Source organism: Chionomys nivalis, chromosome 16 (assembly GCF_950005125.1).
Source record: "Chionomys nivalis chromosome 16, mChiNiv1.1, whole genome shotgun sequence".
Taxonomy (NCBI): Eukaryota; Metazoa; Chordata; class Mammalia; order Rodentia; family Cricetidae; genus Chionomys; species Chionomys nivalis.
The window spans coordinates 10,997,384-11,004,324 of NC_080101.1; the positions used below are offsets into that span (position 1 = coordinate 10,997,384).

At 46.0% G+C, this 6,941-nt stretch overlaps 1 pseudogene; it reads left to right on the top strand.

Moving 5' to 3' along the window:
- The first annotated feature begins 4,005 nt into the window (after positions 1–4,005).
- Positions 4,006–5,455, top strand: LOC130888245 (prohibitin 1-like; annotated as a pseudogene).
- Positions 5,456–6,941: the final 1,486 nt, after the last annotated feature.

Here is a 6,941-nt window from a genome sequence, read left to right on the forward strand (position 1 = left end):
TCTATTTGAGCAGAAGAACACAGCGGCTCTGGAGACGGCTTAGCTTCTAATCCTGGCTACCCCGTTTTCCAGTGTGTTTATAACTTAACCCATTTTTATCAATCTACAGTCTGTCACGTACTGTCCATACTGTTTTCTATGCGTCTCCTCGTGTCTCCTGCGCACGTAGATTCCTCCTCCTCTTCCTTTCTTTCCCCAGAGATCCCGCCTATACCTCCTGCCTAGCTATCCCACAACAGTAGTTTAAAGAAGTCATTTAATCTCACAGTTTCACAGTCCATAGCTAAACAACTCCATTGCTTTGGGCGTGCAGCAAGGCTGAACACTGGCAACAGGACTATGGGGTAGGCACTGTTCAACCTCATGGCAGCTAGGTAGCAGAATTAGGAAGGGGTTGGGGATAAGAAATGTGTTCCAGGGTGTGTCCCAATGATGCCCTACCTTGCTACTATTTCTTATTAGTGATAGTATATCATGGATCCACCCAAAAGATGAATTCCTTGACTAAGGTAGAACCCTCACACAAAGCTATGTATACTGTAGGTTAGGAACGCTGAGCCACAGCATAGATGAAAACACCCCTAGACAAACCTGCTCTTGACAGCCACTGAGATCTAAGGCGTTTAAAAGTCTTCGCTCTGTCTACACTACCACACAGACAGGAACAGAGTTGGAAATGAGTTAACACCAGTGCTTCCTGCACTTGAGTTGTTGAAGTAAGGTTCAACCTGACTGTTATAGCAAGACCTGGTCTGCATTAATTTTCTCTTTGCTGCGGTAAGACTTGGACAAAGTGAACTGGGGGTGAGAAGGTTCTTTTCATGATTTTAGAGGACGCGATCCATCAAGGTGAGGAAGGTAAGCTTGTCTGGGGTTTCTGTGCTGAGGGATGTGTTTGGTGATTTGCCTATCTGTCCTTGGATTGGTGAGGGCTGAAGGGCTCTTCCTTCAAGGCCACCCCCCCCCAGTAACGTACTTCCTCCTCCTAAACTCTACTTCCCCAAGGTTCTCCAACCTCCCAAAACAGCATTGCCAGTTGGGGACCAAGTGCTCAAACGCATGAGCCAGTGAGGACATTTTACACTCGGATCATGACACTGACTAGAAAAACTCAAGGGGTAAAAAGAAAAGAAGTGGTTAAGGTTAAAGAAGCTCTATTTTATGCCAGGCATTCATCTTGGTACCCACCAGCCATTTGTCTCTGACTCCAGTCCCTGGAAGATAAGTTCCCAGTAACCCTGACTCAGGGACCCCCACCTAAAAATGTATAGCATGACTATCTTGTTGTTATATGATTAACTTTTTTTTTCCTGTAACTTGCTTACACAGATACCCCAAAATTGTTTTGAGTTGCCTTACCCACTTAACTTGGCTTAACAGGACAGTTTTGGCTAGCTTGCATAGATATTAAGGTCATTGTGTGGTTTTCCCCTTTAAAAGTCCTTCCCACACCCCCTCCTTCACAGCAATCTCAAATTTGGCTCAGATTGTTTGTCCTGCTGACAGCTGATCAATCAGTCTTTAATTATAATTGGATTGAGTTTATGGTCTTTCCCCAGGTATCACAACTCCATAACATTTGGGGGCCCAGCAAGATCCCTGGGAGACCCCAGACTTAGGGCCAGGGCTCTGGCATAGGCCCCAGAGGAAGCAGGTCCAAAGTGGGCTTGATATGTCATAGGTGATCCCAGACTGTAACCAACCCCAATTTACAAATCTGAAGTCAAAACTGCCCGCCAATGTGCTTCCCAAGCTTGGACTTATCGGTGAGCTGTTCGATTTTGTTTTGAAGTTGGGACATATAGAGAGCCAAAAGGTGAGATCTAAGGAGATTGTAGGCCCAGTTTCAGGGGCAGAGGGGACCCCCTACTGTCCTTCTGGTCTTGGTGTATGACTGAAGGTGGCCACCATGTCTGTTTTTTTTCCTGGTTGAGTTGTTGTACTGTCTTTTCCCACTGTTCCCTGTTGTCTATTGGATTTGTGTCTTCAAGATTTATTGCCGAGATGGGAATTGAACTGAACACAGCCAAATTGCCCCGAGCTACATACTACATTTTCGGGATTTTTTGAGAGGTAGACTGCTCCTGGTCTGCCTCTATCCTACCTTCCCCACTGAGCTTACTCCTCCTCGCTTGCTCCATCTCAGTCGGCCTCATGGGCTCACTGCAGCCTGCTGTGTAAGTCGCAGAACACCAGCATTTCTGTACGCCTTCCCGTTTGTAGTCTGTGCTCTATGCGCTAGACCCCAGTTTGCGCGCTTCGGGAAAAGGGCTGGAGGTTGAGAACACAAACGCAGAGACAGACCGACAGGCAGACCTTTTAAACACTGATTCAGAAAGCCCCAAGAATGCCCTCTGTATTGTGTTCAGGGGTAGATTATATAGAGATAGCCACACCCCAGCCAAACCCACCAGAAACCACTCTCCTGCCATCAGGAACTCCTGGGGGTCTCGTGCTCAGAGCAGCTGTAGGCACTCACATTAGGGGAAAACAAGTTGTTTACAAGAAATCCAGGATTTGGGGTCTCACTGCCCTTTCCCCTAGCTCTGCTTCTGAAGAATGTCTGTTTTTCCTACCTGCTCTATCTCCCAAATGACTTCTGTCTCTGACCATGGAGCTCTGACTGCAGCCACTCCCCTGCTGGAGTGAGGTGGGTGCTTCTGCTGTGCAGCCTTGGTGGGCACCATAGGTCTCTGCTCCACTGCCTGCTACTCGTTATGCTACTGCAGCTGACCTACACTCAGAATTTATCTCTAAGCCTCCTTTCTTCTCTGGTTGCTATGGTCACTGGATTCGGTTTTTCAGAGATTGTCTTTTGAGCATGGTTAATATTAAAATATTGTTTTACGCTGTTCTACTTTATTAAAAGCTGGCTCTGGATTTGAGATAGGGCCTCTATCTTCTGACCCAAGCCTGGCTGTTTAAAACTTGCCTCCACAATCTCTTTCCTATGTCAGAAGGTCATCTGAGTCTAGGACAAAGAGAAAACCAAAATCAGCCCAAGAAAGACTCTGTGCTTTAAAACAGCTAAAATATTAACCCTCTGTGTCTCAGGATTCGTACGCTTACTGGAAATGGATGTGAAACCCTGTAAGACAAAAATCCATAAAGAAAACAAAAACAACCTGATGCCTATATATGTCTGGATCTTACAATTTCCTGTTTGATGGCCTCTAGGTACAGATTTTTACATTATTCTATAACTTCATGAATTTATAAGATAAAGAATATGTACTAAGCTTTTCAGGTTGTCTGCCTCCATCTACAGAGAGACAGAAACTGGTTGGAAAATAAAATATAGCTGGGCATGGTAGCAAATGCCTTTAATCCCAACACTGGGGAGGCAGAGGTGGGGAAAATCTCTGGGAGTTCGAGGCCATCTTGGTCTATGAAGTGAGTTCCAGGACAGCCAGAGCTGTTAAAGAGAGAAAAAAATAAATAAATGATGATGATGATGAAGAAGAGGAAGGAGAAGAAGAGGAGGAGGAGGAAGAGGAAGAAGAAGAAGAAGAAGAAGAAGAAGAAGAAGAAGAAGAAGAAGAAGAAGAAGAAGAAGAAGAGAGATCCCTCCAGTGTCTCTCTCCTTCTTTCCTCTCTTCTTTCTCCCTGTGGCTGCTCCCCACTCCAGAGACTGGTCTCTCTGTCACCCTTCCCCTCCCATCCCCCACTACACCTCCCACATGAGTTCTGCTGGATCATGTAATTTTCCTTCCCACTTCAGTCACTGGCCAAACAACAACAAAGATTACTGGACACAAAAGACTCCACCTGGGTTGTAGTTACTCAAACCAATGGACAAAAAAGCAAACAAACAAAAAAACCTGTCCCTTTTTGTCACCCAAGTCAAGCCAATCTCTCAAGTTCCTCACACCCAGAAAAGGTCTCTGAGATCTTCCAGGTCTGGCAGCAGAAAGGCTAAGCTGCCCTTTGTGGCAATGAAAGACGTCACACCGTCCTGCGCGACCGCTGCGTAAGACCGACAGCCTCTGTGCCCCCAGTGCCATCATGGAGGAGCCTAGGGTAAGTAAGTCTGTCATCTTGATTGACACAGAGATCATTTGGATTTTACTTCCTGCTCAAATGTATGCTTCTCAGATGGCCAGTGATGTTGATAACTGTTGCTTTATTAGTTAGCTGCAGCAAGAACCCAGCTGCCTTATCAGTACATTTCATATGAAAAAATCAGGCCCTGCTTTTTTTTTTTATGGCTACCAGGTCTCCTGCTGAAAAAGACAGACTCTTACAGTTTACCTTGCGGACAGGCTTGACACTGAGAGAGATTTGAAATGTCTAAAGGTTATGAGGGTCTAGGAAAATGGTTTAGGATGCAAGCTTTGTCGGTCTAAGGACATAAAAGCTTAAATAAGCTGTGCAGGTCTAAGAAAGTAATTTAAGGTATATAAGGTCTGAGGATAGGAAAGCTTAAGCGAATTAGAAGGGTCCCAGAAAGCAATTTAGGGTGTGCAAGCGCGAGTTATAAAGGTCTGAAAATGGTTTAAGGCATATATAAAATAACTAAAAGGTTTCTTTCCCTCTTGCTTTGCCATCATCATATTAAGACTTCTGGGGAAATTCACGTGGAGGTCAGAGTGAACACAGGTGGGATTGGGTGCAACAACAGGAATCATGGTTCCAAAGTCTTCGAGGCCATTGGAAAGTTCGGCCTAATTTTAGCAATTGCAGGAGGCATGATAGAAACTCTACCTTATATAATGTGAATGCTGGGCATGGAGCTGCCATCTTTGACAGATTCCGTGGAGTGCAGGACATAGTGGTAGGAGAAGGGACTCATTTCCACATCCCTTGGGTACAGAAATCAGTTATCTTTGACTGCTGCTGGCGACCACTAGAATGTATTTGCAGGATGTCAACATCACACTACGCATCCTCTTCTGGCCGGTGACCAGCCAGCTTTCTCGCGTCTACACGAGCATCGGTGAAGACTATGGCGAGCGGGTGCTGCCATCTGTCACCACAGAGATCCCTGAGTCGGTAGTGGCTCACTTGATGCTGAAGAGCTGGTCACCTAGCAAGACCTGGTCTTTAGGCAGGTGAGCAGAGAGAGCAGCAATGTCTGGGCTCATCCTGGATGATGTGTCTGCGTCCCTCATACACCTGGCCTTCGGGAAGGAGTTCACAGAGTGGGGGCAGGAAGTCTAACCGGGGCTCAGCAGGAAGCGAAGAGGGCCAGATTTGTGGTGGAAAGGCTGAGCAGCAGCAGAAGGCAGCCATCATCTTGAGGTGACCCCCAAGGTAGCGGAGCTGATTGTCAACTCTCTGGCCACCTCAGGTGATGGCCTGATTGAGCTGTGGAAGCTGGGAGCTGCTGAGGACATTGCTTGCCAGTTCTCCCTCTGCGAACACCACCTACCTGCCAGCGGGGCAGTCGGTCCTCCTCCAGCCTCCCCAGCGAGGCCTCCCCTGCTTGCACCTTCTCAGGCCAACCAGGCCATGACCTCAATCATTCTTAATATGCTTTCCTTTTGCCTGACTCCAGAAATCACTGTGAAATTTCATGATTGGCAATTGATTTAATGTGAAATAAAAGTAAAATCACTTCAGATCTCTAGAGGAAAAAAAAAGACTTCCAAAAGTCAGAGTTTTGGAATTAATCAATGGAGTTATGATTTTCCCCTCAACTCCCTAACTTTACCTTCTGTCCCTAGTGTGTAACTGTACGGGCAGATTTACAATCAACTTTAGACTGAAACTATTCCAAATACCGGCTTCAGATAGGTGGTCATTTGAAACTACCAAGCCCTGGATTTGCTGAAGCCAATGTAAACCAGAAGCTTCTGACAAAATTTCCTACCAGCTTGAGTCCCAGCTTTGGGCCCGCTTTCCAGACTGCTTCAGAGCTACCTGCTCTTCACTAGCCTCGGATGGGGAAAGAACATCAGGACAGCAAGCCAGATGTACCCTGACCCTTCCAGGCCTTTGGTCTGCATTCCAGCCTTCCTGGGCCTGACAACAACGTGCTATTTCAGCTGAGAAGCAGGTACAGAGACCACATCACCCCTTCTCATTAACAAAAAGTTGGAATGTGAGGTTCGAGGAAAAACAGCTCTTTTCTACCAAAGGAGCCATATCGGTATCACTGTCAGAAGAGAAATGACTGTCTACGGTGCCTTTTAGCAGACAAAGTCATGCTGCCCCCGAGGCCCCGTCAGTGCTACAAATATCTGTTAAAACCAGAGAGTTAACAGAAGGGTTAATGATGGGGGCTGGGAATCTCATCGAATAGCTTAATTAAAACATTAAACTTTACTCCTGTATAAATTTGAATCAATGATTTGGTTCATATAATCTAGAGACAGAAATGTCATGGCTAAAGGAGCTTCATTTTATGCCAGGCCTCCATCTTGGTACCCAGCAGCCATTTATGACTCCAGAACCTGAAAGATAAATTCCCAGTGATTCTGACTCAGTGACGCCTACCCAGAAATGTACAGCTGTAGCTATCTACTTGTTATGACATGACTAAGCCGTTTCTTTTCTTTTGCTCTGTAACTTGCTTACAGATACCCAGAGATTGTTCTGACCTCCCTTAACCCTTGCCTTAGTTTTACAGGACAGTTTTGGCTAGCTTGCATAGATAATAAGGTCTTCGTGTAGTTTTCCCCTTCAAAAGTCCTTCCCCACACCCCTCCTTCACAGCAATCTCTAAGTTGGCTCAGAGATTGTCCTGCTAACAGCTAATCAATCAATCTTCTGATTATAATTGGACTGAGTCTCTCCTCAGAGGTCACAAACTCCATCACAGAAACTCGTGAACTTGACTGAGACACAGCGCTTGCCTGGTATGCACAAAGCCTTGGCCTTAAGCCATGAAAACCAGAGCTGAACATTCAAGTTGTGGCTCCAGATGCATCTCGGTTTTATTCTGTAGTATAAACCCAGAACTGATGGCACCTGCACACACTAAGGCTATACCAACACCA